Source organism: Sinohyriopsis cumingii, chromosome 1 (assembly GCF_028554795.1).
Source record: "Sinohyriopsis cumingii isolate HCF-2022 chromosome 1, ASM2855479v2, whole genome shotgun sequence".
Classification (NCBI taxonomy): domain Eukaryota; kingdom Metazoa; phylum Mollusca; class Bivalvia; order Unionida; family Unionidae; genus Sinohyriopsis; species Sinohyriopsis cumingii.
In genome coordinates this window covers 161968210-161990571 of record NC_142961.1, presented here as the reverse complement: position 1 = coordinate 161990571, position 22362 = coordinate 161968210, and the positions used below count along the sequence as shown (strand labels likewise).

Below are 22362 nucleotides of genomic sequence, written 5' to 3'. Positions count from 1 at the left end.
GTTGTCGATACACTAAGGAACACGCTTTGGCAATGGTGCAAGCTTCTTTCAAAGGATCGACCCCTCCGTGTTCCATGAACAGTTCTCGAAATTTTCCACAGCAACGTCGTAAAATGTCCACGTCGGAACGACAATACTTTAGCATTTCTTCCTGAAAGTCGAAAGAGTCCGAGGCGTGAGCCTGGTACCAAGCGTAGAAAGCTTCTCGTTGTTCGGTACGCATGTTGTCCGGGTCGTAATAGTGAGCCTCAGGCAAATGGGGTAGAACGGCGTGTTGATTGGCTTCCGTATTGAAAAAGTGTGGAAAGTACCCTTTAGCCATTTCTGTCATTCCAAACGTTTTAGGCATTCGACTCAAAGGCATGGCCAAATAGCTCATCGAATCTTTAAACTGCACTTGTCCCACTTGCATGAAAATGATTTTGGCTCCGTTCAAAGTCACTTTAGGACGTTCGGTGCCTTGTTCCGTATAATATCTGAGAAGAAACTGTCCATCGTATCCGGAGAAATTGTGAGCCATCACCGTGGCATGGCGATGACAATCTCGGTAACGTTCGATGTCCTCTTGGCTCCACGTCTTGTCGACGGGGTCTAAGGCCCATTGGGCAAAATCGGCTAACGTGTTCGGTCCCCGAAAGATTTTTTCACGCCCTCCGGGAATCTTGCTGCAGTGAGGGCAATGACTGAAGATAGGTTCTTGAATACACTTCTCGCACGCTCGATGAGCCACGCAGAAATTAGGAATGTGAATGCCAGTTTCTTGCATGCATTCGAAATCGAAAAAGATGAAATTGCCTTTCTTCTTGTGACCGTCCTCTTTCTCAGGTGGGGGTTGGTATTTTTGCACGTAACATTGGTGTTCCAAGTCCACGATGTGGTGACAAATGTGACATTTTTTCTTTCCTCGACATACGTGTGCCTTGGTATTATTGGTACGTATGACTTGTTCACACGTAGGGCACAATCTCAGCAGTTGACAAGCGCATTTCTTCTGTGAACCTTGCGTTTTCAGATGTTGTTGGTAACAGGTAGGGCTGACAAACGTGCGCAGACAAGTGGAACAAGGCACTGGTTCTTCGCTCAGACAGGGTGAAGAGGCCAAACATCCTGTGCATTTCGATCCACAATGCTTGTGTTGCTCTCGATTGTTATAACCATGGTCACATTTCTCACAGTAATAACCGTATTTCAGGAATCCGGTGATACTGGTAATGGTATCGAAATGTTCATCGTGATGATAAAGATGAATGTATTTTCCGTCCTTAAAGTCTTGGCCTCGAAACAACAGAGGTCCGCGTACTTATTGAGGGTGCACTTTCAAGGTGTAGCGTGGAGCTAGGGTATCTTGCAATTTTTGCATCTCAGGAATGCCACAGAGTGTGTCTTTGGACAGTCCGGCTTGTTGTAACAGGAGTTCTGCTTCGTTTCGTTGTTTGGCTAGATGGGAACGTTGAATAGTGTTCCAGGTTCTTTTCCATTCTACCGTGTCGTTCTTGTCGGCATAGGTTCGTCCCACCACGATGGCACGGGCTAAACACATCTGGTCATGAGAGTTGTTAATTCGGACGAGACTCTTTTTGGTGTTGCGAAGGTCGTCCACCAATAACATCTTTTTGCGTCCAGTCCCTTGAGGAGGAGAGACGTGGGTCATGTCCAGTGTGGCTTTACCATCGGTGATGTCAAACTGATCATTAGATTGTTGTACATGTTGAATCTTGTCCATGACTTTGGAAGCAGTCAATTCTGCAGGGGTACTAAACTCGATCCAAACAGGTGATTTCAAACCGTCGTGTTGTATGGAAAGTCTCAAACGATCGTCTTCTTTGGGTTGACATTGTCGCTTGAGTGCAGTGAGCAAAGAATCCCACACCTCAGTGATGAACACTTCTGCTTTCTCTAACGGCACTTCAGCCTTGAAATCTTTAAACTTCACCGTGTATTTGTAAGCCGTGGTTCTAAATTTTCTAGAGGAGCGCTTTTCCGTCTCTCGAATGGAATAGTACTTTTCAGGGTTAACTAAGGGTGGTGAACTTGGTTTAGAGGGTTCTGATTCTGGTTCACTCATGTCCTCTTCAAAATCACTGGCATGAATTTGTGCCAAGATTTCAGCCCTAGTACGAGGCGATAGATCACGTTTCTGCCTCTTACTTTCTTCTTTCTTCTCGAATGAATGGGATCGTTTCATCTTGAAAGCAAAAAGTCAAATGACTCAAGTTCAAACACCATAAACTACTTTATAGTCATAGCAGACCAGCGTATATAAAAGGGTGTGTGTCTTGTCCTTTCACTATTCATTTCACTCTCAAGCCGAGCACAACGATGGAAGAGACTGACCAGATGGAACGTTTCGTCAGAGCTTTGCGAGGGGTCATTAGAAAATTCTCTTCAGACCAGCCTACGGACTACTCTCCTTCCTTTAGAGATAAAAGTCAAGATACTTGCTATATCTGTCAGAAGAAAGGGCATTGGTCTTCAGAGTGTCCAGACCGTCAAAAAAGAAAAAAAACAGGGGATAAAAAAGACAAAAGTCAAGATACCTGTTATTATTGTAAAGAAAAAGGACATTGGTCTCCAGATTGCCCAAAAAAGAAACAAGAGGAGTCAGAAGAAAAGAGGAATTCTTCAGAAGAAGAGAGGGATTGTTCAGAGGAAGAGAGGGATTCTTCTGAGGAAGAAAGAAGACAGGTGAAGAAAAAGAAACAGGAGAAAAAAAGAAGAAGGGAAGAAAGCGAGGAGGAAGAAGAGGAAAAGAGTGTGACGGTGAAGAAATTCAAAAAACAGAGAGACTAAACAAGGAGAAAAGAAGAAATCGATGAACTTTTTTATTAAAGTGTTGTGTTGTGAATTGTGAATTGGATTGTAAAAAATGGAGAAAAGAATAAATGAATGATATAAGGTAAGTGTCTTTGAGTTGTGATTTTAAAATAAGAAGCTACACTCACGCACTCATACACAGACACGTACTATAAGGGTAACATGGGTGGGGTTTATTTTTGAGTTATTGGCAAATTGAAATTGTATTTCTTTTCGAGATATGTGGGTGGCCCTGAAAAGGGCCTTTTTTATTTCGGTGCAGGGGTGAGTTTAAGCAATCAACTTTAACTGCCTTATGCCTTTGCCACGGCCAAGGCCTACTTCTGGACTGCGTAATGTTGATGATGATGATAATGATTGGGTTGAAATCACTAAGGGTGGTACGGTAGGCTTAGTCACAGGGTTGACGTGTTTAGCTCGGGAAGGTCGTATTCTCTTCGGTCGTGATAAAGAAGTCTGATACATTTGTTTCAGACTTCTTAACTCCGCTAAAATGTCCAACAGTACCGTGACCGTTTGATTTTCACCCTCTTGTTTCTTTGCTGCTACTTCTTCTTGCTGTTGTTTTTTTCTTACCTCTTCTTCTTGTTGCTGTTGCTGTAGGAGAAAAGCCTGTTCCGCTTCCTTTTGTCGTTGTATAAATTTCTCCAATTCTTCTTTCTGTCTCTGTCTAAAATTCTCCACTTGCGGTAATGAAGAAGGTAACGAAGGTTCCGGAACAAATTCTTGCGAGGAGAGAAAATCCACAAAATCCCAATTCACCTCTTCTGAAAGTAAGTCCGGGTTCCCTTGGGCGGTCTCCCCTGCTGGTGCACCCCACTGGATCGTTTTCTGAGTTTCCGTCATGTTGAATCACTATCGCATAGATTGACTGCACACAAGCGCTAGCGAATCTATATTGACTACGTGACGTCACAGACTGCTCTCTTCGGATTGGATGCGGGCTGACTGAATTCTGTAACGCGTGTTGGGATTGGTGAATGAACTCAATCCGTTTCAATCCTTTCTGTCCCTATAAATAAGCGCCGTTCACTGCATTGATTCACCTATTCTCGGAGCCTCAACATGTGGACCGACGTTGAATCTTCAACCCTTGTGTCAACAATGATGTTCAGGACGGACATGCTCATGTATGTCCGATCCAAGTGGACCGTTGTCCACAGGACCAACAGCAACCTGTGGATAAGAAGAGTCTATATAGAGAGACAAGGTTGCCTCAAGAGGACTCTGATGTATGGCCCTGCTGTAAGACGAAGTTTGAGGAAAAGAAGATGTCGCAAATGCCCTCTATGTTAAGGGCATATTAACATAAACCCAAAGGCCCTTTTCAGGGCCAGCCATATTTCTCGAAAAGAGATAGTCTTTGAATTGCCTACCCCTTTTTAAAATTTAAATTTAAATTTAAATTTAAAAAAACTTTTTTAAAAAAAAAAAAAATCCCATGTTAAATTCCCCTTGTACGTATAGTATCCCACGATTTATTCCCATGTTAAATTCCCCTTGTACGTAAAGTGTCCCACGATTTTTCTCCATGTTAATTCCCCTTGTACGTAAAGTGTCCCACGATTTTTCTCCATGTTAAATTTCCATTATACGTAAAGTGTCCCAAGGGTGTTTTTAATGCTAATTCCCATTATACGTAAAGTGTCCCCCTTCACTACTTCTCATACTTACCGTTAAGAACAAAGCCTCACCATTCATGGTCTTCCTCCTACTCCGCCTCTCATATGACTGTCACTAAACGATGAAAAACGTATGTTTGACCTTATTTTATATATCACAGTCTTTACTTCATCATGCGTTTATTCCATCAAATTCAGATCCATGTACGCCAATCTGTTCTCATAGGCCAATAACACTCTATAATACAATTTCACTTCCTTTTTACCATTAGCTCGATGAAACCTTTCAATATCATCTCACTGCATTTTATTAAGAATTAAGAATTACATTCTCAGCGATATTGGATTATTTTAAATAGATCTGTCCGACTGAGGAATAAATAATTAAGAATACACATATTTTTTCCACTTAATTTTTTTTTCTCTTAAAAAGTAGGCTACCTATCGATTCCATAACTGAGACAAAACATCATCAGTTTTTCCTACTGGTATTCTTCTTACGCAAGGAATCTTTCTGCCAACAAAAAAGCATCACCAGAATCACCACCACCACCACCACCACCACCAATAATACTAATACTAATAATAATAATAATAATAATAATAGTAATAATAATAATAATAATAATAAAATCGTCTATCTCAGCATCAAAATGAAAATGACACTATGGCAATAGGCTTCTTGTGTCCGATATGTGTCGTAGTCCTTTTAACTAATCTATAAGGAATTATATAAATTCATGTTTAACCATCTTCTCTGTAGTACCTAACAGTAAATTGAAAACTTTTCATCCAGGATAGAATATTCATTACAGGTAAAGAAATGATATACAAAAAGCTCACAAATGCTTGATTGTGTTCTAAGTTATTTTAAAGTCTTTCGAGTATAAAATTTCAAAATATATATCGCCATCCCGTAGATCCTGCTATGAAATATTTATACCGGGTTATTTAACCTGTGTAAAAGACTCCACCCTCATATTAAGTTTTTCATTCAAAGTTGGATTTATAAATTCAAAAGAGATCATTGAATTAAAAAGAAATAAAATAAGCAAACACGCGTGACTTGTGCGTTGAATTGCGCGAATAATAACGGTTATATTCAGTTTAAACATATCTTTCGTATTTTAGTTTAACAATGGATTATTTTGCCTGCATTTTAATGTGAATCTTAGTTTCATCAAGTATATATCTCTACTTAAGCAATACACATTGTTATTTTCCAACTGTACACATCCACTGAGATATCTTGAACCGGAGTTAAGTTAATATTTATAATAAAGGTTTATCCGTTAATTTTCGTCACAGAGTGAAACAACATTTGCAGCAGCAATTGATTATAAAACGCATCTTAACAGTTAGTACTATTTTCTGTAATCCAGTATTATATGACACTAAAGTAGTCAGAAGGCGAGACAAGATACTTGGGTTAAGTTAACTTATAAACAAGAAGGAAAAAAAGAACAAATCATCCACATCAAGAAAAACTACAACTCATTGAATTGGGTATATTAATCCCGTACATTGTAATATAACATGATTGTTGGAAACAATGCATCCGATACCATAATCAAATTCACGTAAACGTTAAAACATAATCTATTCAATACTATCGCTATTTTAAAATGTTGATGGCCTTAATATATTCAATTAGTTTGTGTTTTTAATGTGGCTAAAACAGCCTGAGAAAGAGGCATCTGTAAGGCATCACTACACTAAATGATCCAACCGTATCGCTACACTAAAAATGATCCAATCATTAAGGCATCAATACACTAAATATTTAAATCATTAAGTCATCATTACACTAAATAATCAATCAGTAATGGTATCGCAACACCAAATGATCCAATCATTAAGGTATATCTACACTAAATGATCCAATCATTAAGGTATATCTATACTACATGATCCAATAATTGAGGTGTATCTTCACTACATGATCCAATCATTAAGGTATCGCTACACTAAATGATCCAATCCTTAAGGCATTACTACACTAAATGATCCAATCATTAAGGCATCACTACACTAAATGATCCAATCAGTAATGGTATCACTGCACTAAATGATTTAATCATTAAGGCATCGCTATACTAAATGATCCAATCAGCAATGGTATCGCTTCACTAAATGATACAATCATTAAAGCATAACTACAATAATTGTTCCAATCATGAAGGTATCGCTAAACTAAATGATTCAGTCATAAAGGCATCACTACATTAAACAATCCAATCATTAAGGCATCACTACGCTAAATGATCCAATCATTAAGGCATCACTATAATAAATGATCCAATCAATACGTCATCACTACACTAAATGATCCAATCCGTAAGGCATCACAGCACTATATGATCCAATCATTAAGGCATCATTACACTATATGATCCAATCATTAAGGCATCATTACACTAAATGATCCAATCATTAATGCATCAATACACTGAATGATCAAATCATCAAGGCATCACTACAGTAAATGATCCAATCATTAAGGCTTCACTACACTAAATGATTCAATCATTAAGGCATCACTACACTAAATGGTCCAATCATTAAGGCATCACTTCACTACATGATCCAATCAGTAATGGTATCACTACACTAAACAATCCAATCATTAAGGCATCACTACACTAAATGATAAAATCATTAAGGCACCACAACACTAAATGATCCAATTATTAAGGCAGCACTACACTGAATGATCCAATCAGTAATGGTAACACTAAACTAAATGATCCACTCATTAAAGTATCGCTACACTAAATGATCCAATCAGTAATGGTACAACTACACTAAACAATCCAATCATTAAGACATCACTACACTAAATGATCCAATCAGTAACGTTATCACTACAATAAATAATCCCATCAGTTAGGCATCACTACACTAAACAGTCCAATCATTAGACATCAGTACCCTAAATGATCCAATCAGTAATGGTATCACTACACCAAATGATCCAATCATTAAAGCATCACTACACTAAATGATCCAATCAGTAATGGTATCACTATACTAAGTGATCCAATCAGTATGGCATCATTGCACTAAGTGATCCAATTAATATTGATATCACTACACTAAATGATCCAATCAGTTATGGTATCACAACACAAATTGATACAATGATACATTAATGTATAGAAGAAAATGATTATTAGTTCTCTCTGTTTTGTTCATGGCAATTTGCTGACTTGTGAAGAGTGTCACCTGCATTCAATAGAAGGGAACTGTAAAGCCTTTGCAGAAAAGAAAAATAAGTCAGTGTGGCCTCATGGAATTTGCGAAGGATGACAAAACAAAGTAAGTGTGATTAGCTGGTTCACTGGTTCACTGGAGAAGATCACTTGCACAATATTTTTAGTTGTTCCATTTTAGATGCAACTATTTCCCCCCAAAAAATATATTATAACCTGTGCTGATTTTCATATGGTGTGTACAAAATAAATCTTTTTGGATCTAAACATATAACTTATAGTAGTTTATTTCGTCATAAATGCAGACATATGAAGTAAATATATAAGACATTGAATTACTATAGTGTTGATGCCTGTAAATACTACTGTCTCTACTCTCTTATAAGTCGAGTTAAAACAACAATGGTCCGGATCTGCCGTATAATAATGCACATGCAGATTCGAGTCTATGTTGTTAGATCTACGGATCACTCCAAACTTCACAGAACCAGATCTGCCGGTGCATTACTCGACGGCAGATCTGCGTCTGTGCACTTTGCAGTTAGACTCCTCTTATAAGTAAGTGTAAACATTACAGTGAAGAGAGATGTACACAGCTTGAACTCGCACGCCATGACTTCTGAGGTATGTATAGTGTCAATTTAAATGTCTATAAGTAACTAGTATCCACAGTATCAAATAGCTTGTAAAATATTCCTCATTACATCTGTACTAATTGAATCAGACTTACTAGGCACGAGCCTGTATTTCTGACAGGGGTCACAGCAGTGTAAAAGCTTTCAGAATGATTTCACTATCGAATGGCTTTGTGTCTGCTTTCCCAAGCAGATATAATCTGCGTATTATAATAAAGAATGATTTGGAATATATCTTTCATTTCATATTTGTTATTGAACACCTTCTAACTATGAACACATTCCCGATCCTTGAAGCAGGGGCGTTCTGGTACAACAATAAGCATTAGCAATACAAGATAGCAACCTAATTTACACGCTTCTGTCTGATACACTGAAAGATAGTTCGTTCAGTTCAAAGGGATTAAAGCCTTAACAGGAAAAATGTTATGGTGGTTGTAGGAGTAAATATTGAATATTTTACATTATTCAAAATACACACAGATTAAGATCGGTTAAGGAAAAAAAAACACAATAAAAGGTATTTGCCTCGTTTCAGTTATTGATATATTTCAAATGAGTCATTTCAAGAAACCAACATTAGTAATGGTGGGAGTCATTTATGGATGGGATCTGTTTTGAAAGCGACATTACCACATTACCAGGTACAGCTTCCACCATATCATGAAACGGTCCAGTACCATTGCACTGCTTTACCTGGTCTTGAAATTGCCTATAGCTGTTTCTCAACTAAGCAATTCTTCCAATATTTTACATATTTCTGAAGCAATACTGCTCCGATTCACGACCATATCCTGCTCTGAAAATGGCACCAGGCCATTTTGTAACCAGCCAATTGTGTGTTTCCATTTAACGGTTTCTGGGCCTGTCGTTATATTTGTCGCTACTGTTATTGTTGGTTCTGTTGCTCTGTTACTGTTGTTGCGGCAGAAGCATTAGGTGGCGAAGGAATAAAAATAGGCTTTAAAGACAGAAAGCAATATCTAACATAAACATTGTTATTTTCGTCGTGTTTTTGTTCGTCACAATTATGGCCGTCATCATCATCATCATCTTATAAAAGCAGCATATGTATGTTAATTCCATGCCGGTATTCATGACTAAGACATCTTAGAATCGTACTGCTTGTCCCCAGCCATCTGCGTGTTGTGTCGTGGACTTCTCAATGTCTTCCACTGAATTTGAGGTATGATACATTATTCTGTATTATGCTTTTATACGAAGGGGTGGGGGTAGGTGGGTGGGGAGATGAACTTGGAATAATGGTAAATATGGTCATTTGAAACTATTGTTTTTTTTCTGTGTTGATAAATTTATAAGTTCAAAAGATGCTAAACTCATTAACCCTAACAAAGACTTTGATCATTCTTCATTTTTGAATCACAAGCCTGTTTACGGCAGAGACATTTCATGACTCAGGCCTGTTTATGGCAGTGACATTTTATGACTCACAAGCCTGTTTACGGCAGTGAAATTGACTCACATGCCTGTTTACGGCAGTGACATTTGATGACACACAGGCCTATTTATTGCACCGACATTTCATGCCATTTTAGTGCGGAGCTATTCAGGGTGTACAGTATAGAAAAATAATACTTATGAATTCTCATCTGCAACCAAAATACACTGTACATGATTTTCAATTGACGTCTGGTTTCAAAATGTGATTCCAAAAGAGTATCAGATTGGAAGATGTGTTGTTTGTAGACTTTGAATGGCGACGAATTCATATGGTTGATATTTCAGGTACAAAATTCACATATTATGTATTTTTGACGCCAACTGCAAAATTTCATTATCACAAGAAAAATTTAGAACGTATGTCTAGAGGAACGCTCGTCGGTTTCCTCATGCGACATATCTACGCGATCATTTTTAACTGAGGTTGTGATAAGACTGGAGGGAAAGGTCATCACAAGAAACAGGTGGATGTACATGTCATATAAAATAGATTTTTTTTTATAACGTGTACATCTATAATGATTATGAATCACTTATATCATCTGTCTTGTATATCTATATTGAGAATTTAGTTTGTTTATTCTCCATCAACTGACAACAATTTTTAATAATATTCAATTTAATTTAGTTTAAGTTAAGGTACTCTGATTTATTTTAACTGAAATAAATCTGATGCAGTGTAAAAGGAAATATTTCACACAGGATAGAGTCGTTATGCTGGGAATATGTTCTCACCTGTCTTTTTGATGCATCTATTCTTGCATCACGGCACTGTACGAGAAAGCTAATTTGAACAAGGAAATTTATATCTGAATCATTTTCAAGATAGTTATCCATAACGAAACAGTTCAGTTCGTGCCATAAACTTATAACCTATTATCTTAATAGTGGTTGGTGGATCAGAACCCATCAGGCAATTTTGAAAATGTTAATGGCTATATCATGCCGAGGAATATGGAAGTGTCTCTTTTAAAGACATGTAAGACATCAGACCAGATCTGACTTATGCGTGTATTGTACCCCCGACTCTTGGGTTACAAGTCTAACCCTCTATGAAATGGGTAACCATGACTCCACAATAATACAAATAACACCACGAGTACCAATAGTACCATTAACACCACGAGTACCAATAGTAACATAGAGGACTTTTCAGTTGGAGGAAAATTTTGAAAGCGCAGAGAAACGCTGTTAGCTTAAGAGTAAAACTTAACGGTTAAAAATGTGTAAATACCTGTCTGATTACGCCCTTCTGACAATTTTCAAAAGTAAATTAAAAAAATTAAACGATATAAAGTATTTAACGTAATACATAAAAGTCGATGTATGTGGCAATCAGAAACAAGTTTACGCTTCAGAAAGGAGGAGCATGCTATTGATATACGACTTCGGACTTCCATTTGAAGAATTTTCCATGCAAATTGTTACAACTCTATGGTCTTAAACTAAGTAATATAAAGAAGAAAAAACAACTTCCAAACTAATTTAATTATCAAAGCTATAAATAAAAATGTCAGAGAAACATACAGTTTATGAACTGAATCCTAAATAATCCAAAAATTCTCTTCAGGTCTAAAAGAATCGAATGTTCTGAATGAATTTCAGATCATCAAATGTACGTATCACAATGCCATTGTCCAGAATTCCTTTGAATAATTCAAAATAGTCTCAGAATTATGTTCTAGTTCAATGAGCATTTTGCAATTCCAATGAATAAGCCTAATAAATGTATAATCTCAGATTATCTAAACACAAAAGCAAACACATCTGCAGACATTTTAACATATGAAATAAAAATCCGAAATTGGAATTGATCAATAAGAGGAATGAAATTGATTGCTCAGTTCTCTCCTTATATAAACCTTCAAGAGTCCATTACGACTATTTCTGTGGCGATATAACCCGCGTACTTACTACTCAATCAAACATTTCACAATACTTATTAACCTGACTAATCCATTCAACTGAAAATAACTTAATTTTTCTAAGAACCAAACTGAGCCCACCAGACAATGAGAAATTACCATACACTTGTCAAGAGGTTCAATCATTATAACTAGACAACATCTATTATTAGATCCTATGCAATCTTTAGGCACTTTAATATCTTAAAATATAATATATATCCATGTGCAAAATTAGCGATGTAATATCTTCTTTTGTAGATAATCACTACAATTAACAGTCATTAACAAAGAAAACACATAATATACAGTCATGTACCAAGAGTTACAAAAATATAGATATACGTAACACTAGCCTCAAATTATGGTCCCATTTCGTCATTGAGTAACATATGAAAATCTTTCGGAAGAAAAGTAATCAAAAAGATTCACAATTACGTTAACAAGTATAACGTTTTCTACAAATACCAATATGAGTTCGTACCCGGTCATTCTATTATGTACCAATTATTAGATATGTATCCCTCAACTTAAAACGCAAATGCAAATAAGAAATTATCCAGTGTGGACTTGTGGGACAATTATATAGGCGTTAATAAAGTGTGACACAAAGGAATGAGAGAAAACACGAAAACCTTGCTGTGCTTTCTCACTGATAAAAAGTGTCGTAGTTTGAAATGTTTCGTCTTCTACTTCTAATCCCAATGCAGCATACCACAAGTATCTGTTGTAACACTATGTCTGTTTCTTGATTATATTATTGATATATCTAACAACCAGTTTATTTGCAAATAATTCTTCTCTTCAACTCCTAAGAACCTTTATTCTAAGCGTGTTAAATGTTGACTGTTGACCTCCATAACAGTTTCTGGTGGACACGATATATAGTTGTTCAACTTCAGTGCTTCAAAAAAACAAAAGAAAGAAGAATTTATTCTTCTTTTTTCAAAAAGAGCACTAAACTACTGTTCATAAATTGAGAATGGAAGTTATCACTCCCATGTCGAAGATGAACGTACAAGTGTGTGAGCAGTCGAAGATCGGCATATTGAAAACGAAGCTTAAATTCAGGCCAAGACAAAGACGTTTGCGCCATAATTTACGAACACAGAAGATTGTCTATTTTGTCTGATCACCAAATTGGTAGAAAAACCGCTGCAGAAAGTTTATTACATCATCTACCAGAAATGAGTGCGACGAGGTAACAACGCCGTATTAGAGGATTACCAGCCTCCAGTATAAAAAGCGAAAATCACAGGGAAGAAAGACTCTGGCTTCAAACTACCTCATAGTAAGACTCAAATAGACACCATGATTAACATTCGTAAATACGACCTATTTCATGTTCATTTCGTCAACGATCTCGCTGACTCCACGACATGGACATTTATAAACAGCTGTCGTTTTATTTTTTGTGTAGGCAATATGGAATTTAGAGACAACGTTCAATCAATGTCTATCACTTTTAATATCAGAATTCATCGATATACTGTACGCGTCATGAGTAAGTTAAGTTCTTTTGATACAGATTTTGTTATAATGTCTGAGATCCTTAACTATATCACTAATGCAAAGCGTTTGAATTCTTTTGTCACCATGTCATAATGCACACAAACCGTCCCCCTAACATATACATTTTGTATAAATTTTTTCCAATAATTATATCTTTATACAAGAGAGGAACTAATCAATTGCAAGAACTTGTTTTCATTCTATTTGTCATGTCTCTTAGTACGCACGTCATATATAAGCTACCTATTTGTCAATTTGTAAAGTTTATCTTAATCAGTGGCACGCGATGCAGCATTACCAACAAGTTATGTTTTTTAAAGCTTATCTGAATTAATTACACACGATACAGCATTACCGACAAGTTATGTTTTTTAAAGCTTATCTGAATTAATTACACACGATACAGCATTACCAACAAGTTATAGTTTTTAAAGCTTATCTGAATTAATTACACACGATACAGCATTACCAACAAGTTATGGTTTTTAAAGCTTATCTGAATTAATTACACGCGATACAGCATTACCGACAAGTTATGGTTTTTAAAGCTTATCTGAATTAATTACAAACGATACAGCATTACCGACAAGTTATGGTTTTTAAAGCTTATCTGAATTAATTACACACGATACAGCATTACCGACAAGTTATGGTTTTTAAAGTTTATCTGAATTAATTACACGCGATACAGCATTACCAACAAGTTATGGTTTTTAAAGCTTATCTGAATTAATTACACACGATACAGCATTACCAACAAGTTATGGTTTTTAAAGCTTATCTGAATTAATTACACACGATACAGCATTACCGACAAGTTATGGTTTTTATAGCTTATCTGAATTAATTACACACGATACAGAATGATACATCAAGTCAATGTATGCATAAGAGATGCATGTGTAGAAAAAGTAGCTGAGTATGTGCACATACGTGCATGTAACAAGTATGTAACAAGTAGTTGCATACGTGCATACATTTTTATGCACGAATAGTGAAAATTAGCACTAGATATGGTTGGGATGGCCAAAATGTAATCTTATGTAACGTGTAGAGTGGAAACTGTTTAATATTTTCTATATTCAACAATGTCAAAAGTGTATACACTTGGCTTTTTCCAGTAGTAACGTGCAATGTATCCTACTGTCTTTTACCTGACACTATCGTTTGAGGCCAATATCTTTTTAGTAATTAGTCAGACTTCGAGGTATAAAGAATGAAGGATTACATAGCGATTGATAGGTGCAAGACACAAAAAGTAATCGGTTATGGAACATGCAATTTCTCCTTTCGCTTATAATTTTTTCTTGTTATTAACATAGAACATACAATTTTGACTTGCATGTTTATGTCGAGAGATTCGACAAAACTGTTCTACTTATAAAAACAGGGTTTTGTACACATGTGTGTGTGTGTGTGTGAGAGAGAGAGAGAGAGAGAGAGAGAGGACACGATTCTTCTGTTTCAAAGATGGATTGATGCGTACCTTTATTTCTGTCTTTTGATGTACTAGTGTCAACCTTTATTAGTGTAGCGGGGATCAACAGCTACAGAATTGAAAGTACGTAGTTTCTGAAAAAGCTACAAGTAAAGGGTAACGTAGTCTATTCCAAGTCAAAATTGTTTTATCCTCCTATAAAGTAGAATTCCGTTCTGAAGTCACTCACACATGACTATAAGAATAATATGGGAAGATAATGTAAACCCATATATGAACAATGCAGGTGTGCAATAGACACAAACTTATACCTCATTGAAATATGTGCATATGCGAAATTTGCGTTAGTACTGATATTCATTTTTTGTTGCTTCAATTTGCGAAACAATGCTAGCTATAATTTGTCAACATTAAATAGCTGAAGTCATTTTTATACTTTTATTTATCTTATTATCAATAAGCTGCTCGCTTTATGTTAAGCGTATATTCAGGTTAACCCCTCGAAAGACTGATTTTCTCATCAAATGGGTTTAGTTGATGTTGTAGTGCGAAAATATACCGCCATCTGTAGCATTCGTAACCCAGAAACATTTGGAGCCGGTGAGCTATTAACACACACACACACACACACACACACACACACACACACACACACACACACACACACACACACACACACACACACTTACACTTGCGAGTACAAGAAAACATTTTAAAAGAAAATAATTGAATAATGGCAGTCCAGTTGAAAGGAGTCGATAGAACTAATTTATAATGGTACAAACATTTTGTACATGTTTTGTCGTAGCACATTTTATCGTGGTCAGCGTGACACGCAACCGTTAAGATTAACATATGAGCAAAGCACGAAATAAATTGATAGCTTGTTCTGGTTGATCTCTCTTGTTCGGGGCATGATTGAATTTTAATTAGAGTACGTTCGCATAACGGTCAGAAAGATAGAAAATAAAATGTTAACGTAAGGTCAAGTAGCGAAAAATGACAAAGTTGAGACAAGCCAGAAACAATATTGGACAATTGGAAATAGGTGTCATAAAATGAAATTTTTCAGGAATAGTTATTAACAAAGGCGGACTAGAGAGAATTATTCTCATACGAAGGGCGTGTTAAAATTTTGGGGGTTAGTGAACGTTAATCCAAATTGGCGAAGCAAAATGAAGCGGGGGGGGGGGGGGTGTGTTTCCCAGACGAAATTCAAGTTTTTAAGTAATTTCCCTCGCGAAATTAGCCAGTCTTAGTTTTTCTGCCGAAAGGGAAGTCTGAGGGACTCCGAAGAAATTAACAAATAATTTTTCTAGTTAAATAAATCGTCCAAATGACGGGGTCTGGGAGAATTTGAGAGTCCCTCAACCGGAGAGAGAGCGAGAGAGAGATAGAGATAGATAGAAATAGAGAGAGAGAAATAGAGAGAGAGAGAGAGAGAGAGAGAGAGAGAGAGAGTGTGTGTAAGTTTGTAATGTTTTGTTGAAATTGTTCGTTTTAAATGTAGACGTCAAGTTTACTTCAGTTAATCGTGCATTAATTCGTCTTGAATGTTATGTGAATAATGTACGCTAAGAATGTCGTACAATATTTAATTCATATGAATGTGTCCGATTTTAGTGATTTGTATGCAATAGACATCATATATTGTAGGAATTTCATGCATTACTCTGATACGAATTGTGAGAATTAATTTACCTGTATTCAATGATATATATGCTAAGAATTGATTTTACTGTGCCTATGTCAGTGAATCACTAATGAGCAAGTAATGCAGATAAGGCAAGATGTGAAGTCCATTAATTCATTTTTGTAATTAAGTTGTGAATTCTCTTAACCAAAGAAAATCGGCGTGTGTCGACATCGTTCGGGCCAGTAATTTACAGCCCACAGTCGAATGTAATAGTTCATCTAAGAGGTCTAGCAATGTTATGGTTTTAGATTGGAAGTGGCTTGCAGCTAAGGGAAGAGAAAGCGATTTTATAATGATAGGATTGTTTGTTTATCAGGTTGCGAACTGACCACTTTAGCTTAGTTCTTTTGAATGACGATACGACGATATCTGACATAAAGAGAGTGGGAATCTTGTTCGATCTCAGTAGAAGAAAAACCTGACAAATAATTTGGTTCCGTACCTTTTTTATTTGAAAGGGAATAGTAGATCCATACCTGTGCTACAGTATTATTGGTATTTAGTTTCTTCCTGTGCTATTACGATTTGTGACGTATCTATAGCAAATATTTATTTGAGGATTATTAACAGCGTGTAAACGTTTTTGTCTTATTAGTATCTGTGTAAAGTGTAAACGTTATTATCATATTAGTATCTCTGTAAAGTATGAACGTTCTTGTCATATTAGTATTTATGCAAAGTATAAAAGTTCTTGTCATATTAGTATCCGTGCAAAGCGTAAAGGTTCTTGTCATATTAGTATCTGTGCAAAGTGTAAACGTTCTTGCCATATTAGTAACTGTGCAAAGTGTAAAAGTTCTTGTCATATTAGTATCTGTGCAAAGTGTAAACATTCTTACCATATTAGTATTTATGCAAAGTGTAAAAGTTCTTGTCATATTAGTATCCGTGCAAAGTGTAAAGGTTCTTGTCATATTAGTATCTGTGCAAAGTGTAAACGTTCTTGCCATATTAGTAACTGTGCAAAGTGTAAACGTTCTTTCCATATTAGTATCTGTGCAAAGTGTAAAAGTTCTTGTCATATTAGTATCCGTGTAAAGTGTAAACGTTCTTGCCATATTATTATCTGTGCAAAGTGTAAACGTTCTTGCCATATTAGTCGGCATATTCTTTAAGAGTGAAATCATTGAAATCATTTGCGAATTAAATTTTTTGTAGACATCAATTTAATGAAGAATGGTTTCATCACCAACGTTATGACAAATACGCCTTCGTTTGTATTTTTTTTTTAAAGTTTGAAAGCGATAATAAGATTTTATAGGAATAATATAGCCCAAATATAAAAAATACCGTATATACTCCGCTGGAAGTCAGTTTCAACTGGAAAAGTATTGAACCAGGTCGGATTCAAGTCATGTCTGGATGTATTTAGTTTGATATAGCTATTAAGTACGAAGGCCCCTCCTTGGATAATCCTCTGATTATTAATCCACATTTGCATCTTAACACAAAAATGAAATATGTATCAGCGGATTTCTAGTGTAGTAATCTAGTACTCAAGGAGATTATCTCTTATTCAAGTTCTACGGTCCTATTACAAATAGCTTCGGACAGTTCAAGTAACGACAGTATGTAAAGTGTACAATTTAGGTTGCATAGAAGTACAGTTAATTTCATGTCTTGCTGGCCTAACAATGGTTCATCGATTTGCCTAGAATATTATTTCAGACATTTTGTATATCAAATGAAAAATAAGACAAAGTTAGCGAAGCATGAAGTATAAGTCACAAAAATTACTCTTGATAAAGTCTTGTAATTTTCAGTGAGAATGGGATACTGTTCATCAAGATGAAGAGTAAAGTGCAATAACTAGAATCAGATACTCTTCATCAAGATGATGATTGAAGTGCAATAACTAGATGGGATACTGTACATCAAGATGGAGAGTGAAGTGCAATAACTAGAATGGGATACTATACATCAAGATGGAGAGTGAAGTGTACTAACTAGAATGGGATACTGTACATCAAGATGAAGAGTGAAGTACAATAACTAGAATGGGATACTGTTCATCAAGATGAAGAGTTAAGTACAATAACTAGAATGGGATACTGTACATCAAAATGAAGAGTGAAGTACAATAACTAGAATGGGATACTGTACATCAAGATGAAGAGTTAAGTACAATAACTAGAATGGGATACTGTACATCAAAATGAAGAGTGAAGTACAATAACTAGAATGGGAAGCTGCTCATCAAAATACAACGAGCGCGCACCATGCGCCGCCATTCTGATTCCCTAACAAACCTTAGTTGACATCACGTGTATTCAAGAAAAATATCTGATTTGATGGTCCATATGGATAGTTAATTCATCGAAATGATGCATAGATTATAATTAAACCTAACTGATCATGGGATCGAAATGATGTATAGTTTAGAATTAAACCTAACGAATCATGGGGTCGAAATGATGCATAGATTAGAATTAAACTTAACGGATCATGAGATCGAAATGATGCATAGATTAGAATTAAACCTAACGGATCATGGGTTTGTGTCGAATGTCAAAATTAAGAATTCTTGAAATGCATTTAGAAATAGGAAATTTTATATTAACGAACAGCCTTTTAACTTGAATGATCACCAAATGATTAATTTAGAAAACTAATGCTGAAAATCATTACAAGTTTCTTCTTGTTTGTGAATCCATTTGTTTATGCGTCTGTTTATTGATGGATGTTTTTGTTTATGAAATGTTTTTAAAAAAATGGTTGAAATTTCAATGTTGCTAAAAGGTGAAACGTCACGAATTCTGTCTCGTCGGTTGACGTGCCTAACCGAATGTGATGTATTAGGATATTCTTACACACAAAATGAAACGTGCCTTCATTTTTTCTGGGGAGAACAGTGTTGTTACGTGGCTTGGGAATCAAAATGGCGGACAAAGAAGTACAAACGTTTGATGACGTTACGTGAAAACAACGTATACACAATGTTTTGAAAAGTTCAGCTAAGGATCTGATTCACTGAGTCTTCGTTCTAAACGAAATCTACCAAGAAACTTTGAACAAACTGTCTTGTAAAGAATTAAATTTATAACTCAAATGCAGAAATAATTTTAATGTTTGCTATTGAAGGTATTAAAATGGAGATACATAAACAATATCTTGGTCAGAAAAATAAAATAATCTTAAGCAAGTGGGGCGTGGGGACCAAAGACTTAACCAACACCAGTGTGATTGCATAACGTCTCGCAATCTTCAAGTTGTCCAATTAGAATTTTTAAATTATGAGCTATCCAGGACAAAACACTTGTATAGATAACGGATTACAATGCATCCTTAATTATTTATCATGACAAGATTTATTCACCCAAAGTTAGTTGCAACGATGAGTAATAGCTGTTATCTTGAGCTATGCATAGTTAATTATTCACTACATGACCACAACGTCAGGACAAGAAATGTACATTTGTGTCCTTCTTATGACTCAGTATTTTTCCACAGGCAATTCTCCATTTCTGTTGCTTCAAAGTTGCTTTTTTATATTTATTCTCGGAGTAAAATAAACGATGCGTGAAGATATCCGACTAGAATATTAATGACCAGGAGTACGTTAATCATCAGCTGTACGAGTTCAAGGTGAGTTCGCCTATTGTGATAATTAATGATATTTAATTGTTACGTTCAGTTGCTGATGATAGAAAACATCCACGGCCTAATGATGCAACATTAATACAGAAAAGCGAGGTTTTGAACTTTTATGCAAATTATCTGGCACTTAATGTGTCATGTCTTTGATTATAAAAAAACACTGGTATATGTACTTATTGTACGAATAAAGTAAACAGTACGTGCCCACACCTGCGGCAAAACAAGCCATAATACACCTCGAATGTAGCCAGGCAATGTGTCTTCATATTTTTTTTTTCTCTACTTACCCCAGGAAGTTATCGCTTTATCCACAAACCTTAAGTTAAGCAAAACTGCCATCAAGCGAAAGGCTGGGTGGGTTTGTATACAATATATCCACCTACAGATTTGTATTTCACTACATCCTGGACGATGAGTATCTATTTGAATTAGAATGCTAATGTTATTTGCTTCTAAGAAGGTAATATATAAACTATTATTTTGGAAAGGCCCAGTATGTTGAAATATATTGAATTACTAAGTTCCACAAAATCTACCGATGTTAGAAATCTGGGAATTTATATTTAACGTATTGATATGATGAATGCACATTAAAATTACATTTTTTAATTAATTCTGTATTAATTGTTATCATCACGTTTTTTAAGTTCACTTTCAATTTCATCTTATCTCCATTGCATTGCTTACTACAATCATAACAATTTCTCATATTTCATTTATAATGTTCTTATGATACAACTAAGTAAAGCCTTATTTTTACTATATAATGACTATGCTTAAAGAAGGGAACTTGCCAATCAGAGGTAATACCGGAAGATATGAAAGTATGTGCTATGAGGAAAGATTGTGTCAAATTTGTAACGTTAACATCGAAAATGAATTCCATTTTATTACTGCTTGTCCGCTATAAGGAGAAATGCGAAGAAAATACGAACCCACCTTGTTATAATAATATCCAACTTTAAAAAAATTTAGGTCCTTTATGCACAATGATACTAGTAAAATTCTGATGACTAATTTAGCCTTGTTTACAATAAAAACCTTAAAGATTAGAGAAACTGTTTTATCAACGAATCCTGCTACATAAGACTTTAGACCAATATCACAAATATTGCTCCACACAAGTTTTAGGGTTACCCTTAAATTCGTTTGTCTGATTACTGTGCAGTATATACCTGTATCTCACTGTGACGTCGACCTCTTAGTAAGAGTGGTGGTTAATTGGATTTAGCTTGCGTTATCTAGAGGATGACCTCCCTCGATGTTATAGCCCGGTGGTAGTGAAAAGAGAATAGAATTTCAACAGAGAACTGAGCAAGAATACTGGGAAGAAATAAAGCATTACGAGCCCCCGTAGACAAGAAAAATAAAAAATTTAATTAAAAAAATTAAATATGGCAATTCCAATTCAATCAAAATTATGTCAGCAGAATGTAATAGCAGTGTCCGATTTGGATTTATTTTATCCTAATAACGAGTGGTGAAAAGAGCTCAAAATATTCCTCCCTTCACCATGCGTGCATCAACGTCTTCCTATTTCATCGGTTTCCTATTCGGCTTCATCCAATCCTGGACATCCTAGTCCTTTATTCTGATATAGACCTTTTTTCTTCTTCTCGGATTTCCTTCTTCGTTCTGTACGGTCTCTCTCACAGAAAGCTGTTCCTTAAAGGACAAAATTACAACTAAATCTCTGTATTTAGCACTTTCTACACTGACATAAAATTCCCTCACTTCATTACTCAGAAGCATATTGCTATCCACATACTGCGTTAATTCTGACTTAGTACGTAGAACATTTCCCTCGCTTCACAGCGGAAGGTCATAAATTACCACGTGAGCGTCGATCGAAAATTACCGTATTATTTTATCTATGCTACTACATGTTCGGGTTTCAAGGGTTGTCATCGCCGGGGGCGGATGTGGGAGATAAGCACCCACCTCCCTTGGAAATCTCCCAATGGCTTGCGTCTGACAGAGCCTCTGAAAACCAAATCCAGCTCCAGGCCTTCACGAGTGGCGGAACCTGTTTAATCTGACTGGAGAAGGGATGACAGGAGAGCTTCTGACGCCTCAAAACCAGATGCTTCGGGCAGATGGGGCTCGTTAACCTTGGGTGGTCGCCCATCTAGGAGAAGGTAAACTCCGATTTCAAACCTTCGCTGCCTTGCGACTATACCCTGTCAAGGGAAAGGCTAAGGGAGTAAACCCCAACAGAAAATCCGGAGTCGGAGTCCCTAAGGCGACCTGGCATTGATTTCAGTGTCATCTCGGCAACTCCTGCGACGTAGCTGGTGCCATGACGTATCGGCTTGTCCTTTCCCTTGGATCCATCAGCTGCGTGGAGAGGGGAAATCAGCTGCATGGGCAACAGTTGATTCTCCATATCACCCTGCCCAGGCTTGCGCCCTGGAGAGGACACTCCAGCTTCGCTCCATAGCGTCGACACAACACTGGAAGCAGCAGTTTAC

The 22362-nt window shown here is 36.2% G+C and overlaps 1 long non-coding RNA gene across 1 annotated transcript in view; it reads right to left on the bottom strand.

The window, feature by feature from the left end:
• Window positions 1–21850, bottom strand: part of LOC149808262 (uncharacterized) — a 38394-nt gene extending 16544 nt beyond the window's left edge. Inside the window, exons 1-2 of the long non-coding RNA XR_016419722.1 lie at window positions 21067–21850; window positions 4489–4551 (exon numbers count right to left, since the gene is read on the bottom strand). This is a non-coding gene — a long non-coding RNA (uncharacterized LOC149808262). The remainder of the gene's footprint in view (window positions 1–4488; window positions 4552–21066) is intronic.
• Between the last annotated feature and the right edge of the window lie 512 nt (window positions 21851–22362).